The sequence below is a fragment of the Lathyrus oleraceus genome, chromosome 4 (genome assembly GCF_024323335.1).
Source record: "Lathyrus oleraceus cultivar Zhongwan6 chromosome 4, CAAS_Psat_ZW6_1.0, whole genome shotgun sequence".
In the NCBI taxonomy this organism is placed as follows: Eukaryota; Viridiplantae; Streptophyta; class Magnoliopsida; order Fabales; family Fabaceae; genus Lathyrus; species Lathyrus oleraceus.
Window position 1 is genome coordinate 211,305,344 of NC_066582.1, and position 6,102 is coordinate 211,311,445.

A 6,102-nucleotide genomic window follows, 5' to 3' on the forward strand; every position below is an offset into this window, starting at 1 on the left:
TGAGAGATCTGGGTTTCAAGCATCTTGGTATGAGTAACTATTTGGTCAACCTTGGTTCCTAACTGAGTAATCAATTCGTTAACATGAATGTTTTGGTTCATGAACTCCTTGTTTTCTTGGGTTTGAGCGGTGATAAAATTTTCCATAATTTTCTCAAGGCTCGGCTTTAGTGGTACAGGTTGCATAGGTTGATTTGATCTTGGGGCCTGATAACTAGGTCTCGGAGGTGTATTATTTTGAATAGGGTTATTATTTTTATATGAGAAGTTCGGGTGATTCCTTCATCCAGGGTTATAGGTATTCGAATATGGGTTCCCTTGGGTGTAGTTTACTTGCTCAGAGTGGGTTTCGTTTAATAGACTGCATTCTGCAGATTGGTGTCCTTTGGTTCCACATATCTCACAATCCGACGAAACTGCGGCTATAGTATTCGGGTTTATGCACATATGCTCGACCTTAAGAGCTAATGCGTCCATTTTAGCTTGCATCATGTCTATAGAGCTTAGTTCATGCACTCCTCCTTGGGCTTCCTTCTTCTCAACTGTCGCTCGTTCGACTCCCCATGATTGATGGTTTTGAGCCATATCTTCGATGAGGGCACTAACTTCAGGATAAGGTTTGTTCATCAGAGCACCGCCTGCGCCAGCGTCGATGGTCATCTTTGTGTTATAATGAAGTCCATTATAGAAGATTTGGATGATTAACCAATTTTCTAAGCCATGATGTGGGCATGCTCGTAACAACTCTTTATATCTCTCCCAAGCTTCGAACAACGATTCTCCTTGGTTTTGGGTAAATCTAGTTATATGGTTTCGAAGAACGGCGGTCTTACTCGGGGGAAAATATATAGCAAGAAAAACTCTTCTAAGGTTATCCCAAGTCGTAATGGAATTGGGTGGAAGGGAATCTAACCATGATAGGGCTTTATCTCTGAGGGAAAAAGGAAATAATCTTAAACGTATTGCCTCAGGAGAAGCTCCATTGGTTTTAAAAGTATCTGCTAATTGAAGAAATATTTTTAAATGTTGGTTTGGGTTCTTAGTAGCGAGACCCGCGAATTGTCTCTGTTGCACTAATTGCAACAGGGATGGTTTAAGTTCAAAATTATTAGCTGGGATGGTTGGGTTTACTATACTAGAACTAGGTTCTTCACTAGATGGTTGAGCGAAGTCCTTAAGAGGTCTTTGGTTTTGATCTTCGGCCATAGCTCTCTTAATTCTATGAAAGAATAAACGTGTGCAAGCGTAACGTTCAGGTTCCGCCAGAGGGTATACTAAGCTTAAACTTCCGGTGCTGCGAGTTCTTCGCATTGACCGGCGGGAAATAGCCTAAGTCTAAACGATATAATAACAGGAAAATGAAATTTGACGAAATTGGTCCCCGGCAACGGCGCCAAAAACTTGATGCGTGCTTTTCGCAAGTATACGAACGCGTCAGAGTAATATAAAAGATTATCGAATCCACAGAGACCAAGTGTCAATCTATCGTTATCTGTCGTTATGGTGTTTATCAAAGGCAATCAAAATAGGTGTTTTTTTTAGAGTGTGCAATGAAAAGTAAAGTATTGAAATAAATTTAATTAATAAAGACAGGGTCGAATGTAATTCACGTAATCAATGGATAATCCAAGTACTTGCTAATAGAGCTACTTATGGGAAATGTTTCCTACTTTGACAAGAACTAATTTAACAGGAACTGTCGCTTTCGCGTATTCAGAACCGAGTTGTACTCCCTAATCAAACCCTCTTATTGTCACTTATAAAAAGGCGCGCATTGCGTTAGAGTAGTAAACCTATTTTTAAGAAATATAGTATCTTGACTAAGTTGAAAAGTATTATAACTTGGATTTCTTAACCAAAAGAGGTTCTCACGAACCAGACTCTAAACTTATAAACGCGTCCGAAAATAGTTTTAAAATCTCTTTTCTTCTTTATGTTAAAAACTCCTAATGAACTAGACAAAGCGCTTTCGCTGTTTTTGAAATAGTTAAAAACAATTAAGCTTAAAAAGACGTTGGACGGCTTTCGATCTTACCCAACGGAATTGAAGTGCGGGAAAACTTAAGTTGAAAGTTAAAATAGCCCTTAAGTGTTTCTACGAACAATCGTACGGATTACTGGTTCAATTACGATCCTTACATTCTAACCTTATAAATTTAGCTAGACATGGTAAAGTAAAAGTGCATTAAAATAAATAAAAGTAGTGCGAGTGCGGAAAGTAAATAAAAATAAAAGCGAGTGCGAGAAATAAATAAAGTAAAGGCGAGTGCGGGAAGTAAATAAAAGTAAAGCGAGTGCGGGAAATAAATAAAGTAAAGCGAGTGCGGGAAAATAAATAAAAGTAAAGCGAGTGCGGGAAAATAAATAAAAGTAAAGCGAGTGCGGGAAAATAAATAAGATAAAGACAAGTAATAAAAACCTGCTCCAATCGGAGGGTTGAATAAATTGCAATGCGGAAATGAAAATGGCGGCAGGATTAACTTCCTTCCAAAGTGCTCCAAACTCGATTACAGACTCTATCACAGACTTGATTACACAATTGTGGTAACACTCCAATGCGAAGCGATTACCACTTTATAAAACTGAATATATGCCTAAGTGAAACAAAGTTGCTCTGAGTTTTCCTCTGCTCTAAGTTTGGATGATTGTAAAAGTGAATTCGAGTTTCTATTTATAAGCAAGTAAAAAGATGGAAATGACTTGGATGTCCTTCAACTTGAAAATGGAGGGAAACTGTTTTCCTCTTGTGGCGCCCGCCACAAGGCCATGGCGCCCGCCACAAGGCCAAAGTGAGGCGCCTTAGTAGATGTAGTGGAGAACGTGGGAGTTGAGGGAAGTTGAGCTTGGACACGTTATGGCTTGGTCTGTGGCGCCCGCCATTGGGTAGTCCATAAGAACAAAATGCTGAATTTTAGGGTTTTTGGCTCTTTTTCGCTCTTTTTCTCGATCGGGGCTCCGATTAAAGTAAATACCTGAAAACAAAGAAAAACATAGCAATAACACAACAAAATGATAATAAAACAACTAGAATGCATGTGAAATCGGAGTCGAAAATACGGTAAATTTCAGTGTGATCAGTCTGCATGTCTGACACGTGGCTGTCTTGTCTCTTGCATGCTGAACATGTCACTTCTTAGTAGCTTGCATGGTTGAGACATCATTTTGGAGTAGCTTGCATGTGTGACACGTCATTTCAGAGTAGCTTGCATGTGCGACACGTCACTTCGGAGTAGCTTGCATGTGAGACACTTCACTCCTCTATTTAAGTGTCTTACTATCAACATCCAAGACACTTCACTCACATTCATCTGCAGTAAGAAAATAGTTTTCATCTGCACAATGTCATCTTCATCATTATACAGTGTCAACATTCCTGCAACGGTGAAACATACGAGTCTGAGCTATATGGTTTTTGTTTTTGAAACACCGATACCATTAGACTCACGATCAAGAGAAACGCAACCTTCTTGCATTTGAAAAAAAGAATACAATCCTGTATAGGATCGGGTATTGTGTCAAAGATCACATATCAAAATCCAATATTTTTTGAGAATAGTCAATGCAAGTATTTCCCCCTTAAGGTACGAAACGATGAAGATGTTGAATACATGCTTGTTAGTCATGAACATTCAAGCTGCAACTGTATTGAGTTATACATTACGCTTGAACCATGTATACCATCTCAACAGTCTCAACTAACCGGTCAGGATGAATTTGGTGAAGATGATCCACAATGGTCAGATGACGTCAACCCAGAAGCAGAAGCACAAGTGGACGTCGTTGATGAAGAAGAAGAGGAGATCGAGATACAGGCTGATCACATGCTGAACAACGACGATGAAGATGATGATCAACCACCACCAATACCTCCTACTCATGTCTACAATCCGCCTCAACATATGACAAATATGGATCTTCACGACGATGAAACATCCAACAGTGTTTTCTATAATCCGTATCCGAGATCAGAAGGCGAATTAAAGGTGGGAGACATGTTTCGTACCAAAGAAGAATGTGTTTTATAGTGAAACACACTGATTCTAGAAGGTATGTTATCGAATGTCGTAACATGCTTTGTAAGTTTCGTTTGCCTGCGTCTTACAAGAAGAAAAACGATTCTTGGAAGATCGATTCAATAGACCAACCTCACAGTTGCATTGTAACTAGCGTTGAACAAGATCACCGTAAACTAAGCGCAACGTTGATATGTCAAGACATTCTGTCGTTGGTTAATAAAGACCCATCAGTGAAGGTGAGTATAATTATATCCCATATCAGATCAACATATAATTATACTCCATCTTACAAGAAAGCATGGATTGCAAGGACAAAGGCTGATGAACAAGTTTTCTGCAACTGGGAGGATTCATACAAGGAATTGCCACGGTTTTTATGGGCACTAAAAACATATGTACCAAGAACTGTGGCAATTATAGAGACATTGCCAGCGATGATGCCAGACGGAACCTGTGCTACAGGTAATAGAATCTTTCACCGTCTCTTTTGGGCATTTGACCCGTGCATCAAAGGTTTCGCATTCTGCAAACCTATTATTCAAATTGATGTTACTTGGTTATACGGAAAATACAAGGGTACTTTGCTCATGGCGGTTGTACAAGACGGAAACAACAATGTCTTTCCCATTGCCTTTGCTCTTGTTGAAGGTGAAACGGCTGGTGGATGGGGTTTCTTCCTTCGACATCTCAGAACGCATGTGGCTCCACAAGCCAATCTCTGTTTGATTTCTAATAGACATGCTACCATTGAGAGTGCCTACAACAACCATGACAACGGATGGCATGATCCTCCTTCTACCCATGTCTATTGTATCAGACACATTGCACAAAACTTCATGCGTGCTATAAAAGATAAAAATCTTCGCAAGAAGGTGGTGAATGTTGGGTATGCTCTAACTCAGCCGTCATTTCAATATTATCGTAATGAAATTAGACTGTCTAATGAAGACGCAGGGAGATGGCTAAATAACATACCAGTAGAGCAGTGGACAAGGGCATTTGACAGAGGTTGTCGATGGGGCCACATGACAACAAACATTGTGGAATGCATGAACGAGGTATTCAAAGGAATTCGAAATTTGCCGATAACCGCCTTGGTAAGATCAACCTATTATAGGTTGGCTTCTATGTTCGCAACCAAAGGTGAAAAATGGAGTGCGGTGTTAATGTCCGGGCAAGTATTCAGTGAGTGTTACATGAAGGTCATGAAAGAGGAGAGCATCAAAGCTAGCACACACGCTATAACAGTCTTTGACCGTCATAGGCAAAATTTCAGCGTCCAGGAAATAATGGACCACAACTAGGGGAGACCAAATTTAGCCTACGTTGTTAGACTAAACAGAAGTTGGTGCGATTGTGGAAAATTCCAGACCTTCCGCATACCTTGCTCCCATGTCATTGCAGCATGCGCTTATACTCATCAAGATGCTTACAGCCATTTATCTGATGTGTACAAGGCCAACACAATCATGAATGTATATAATCAAAGCTTCTCAGTACTACCAATGGAGGATTACTGGCCTCCATATGAAGGTGATATTGTTTGGCACAATGACGAGATGCGTAGAAAGAAGAAAGGAAGGCCAGACAACACACGTATCAGAATAGAGATGGATTCCACAGATAAAATGATAAGATTATGTAGTATCTGTCGTCAACAAGGACTCAACAAGAACAACTATCCCAATCGAGGAGCATCATCTAGGTATTAAGCTTTTTGTAACATTGTATTTATGTAACCTTCAATCATTATATATCATTAAGTTTTTGTTACAACGAGGTTCACAACAAACATCAATACAAAATAAGCTATCTGAAAACAGAAATATTTCTAATTGATTACAACAATCAAATTGATGTCGTCTCGACCGAACATCATTTCCCTAACATCCTTATCAGTCTTCATTCGCACCCAACCAAAGATACTGTCAAGTCTCTCAATACTTCTAATTTTTTCCCCTTCTAGTATTTTCCCATCTAACCGACGAACCAGCTCCCGCTTCAGTTGATCGAACGTAGTGATGTTCCAGAACAGCATCAGCATCTGAGGTTCGTCCCTCGCATAAATCACCTTACCGTATCGGCGA

At 39.8% G+C, this 6,102-nt stretch overlaps 1 non-coding gene across 1 annotated transcript; it reads left to right on the top strand.

Moving 5' to 3' along the window:
- Positions 1-714: 714 nt before the first annotated feature.
- On the top strand, positions 715-821 carry LOC127077901 (small nucleolar RNA R71). Its single transcript, XR_007787666.1, has one exon. It is a non-coding gene; the product is annotated as a small nucleolar RNA R71 (small nucleolar RNA).
- The last annotated feature ends 5,281 nt before the right edge of the window (positions 822-6,102 follow it).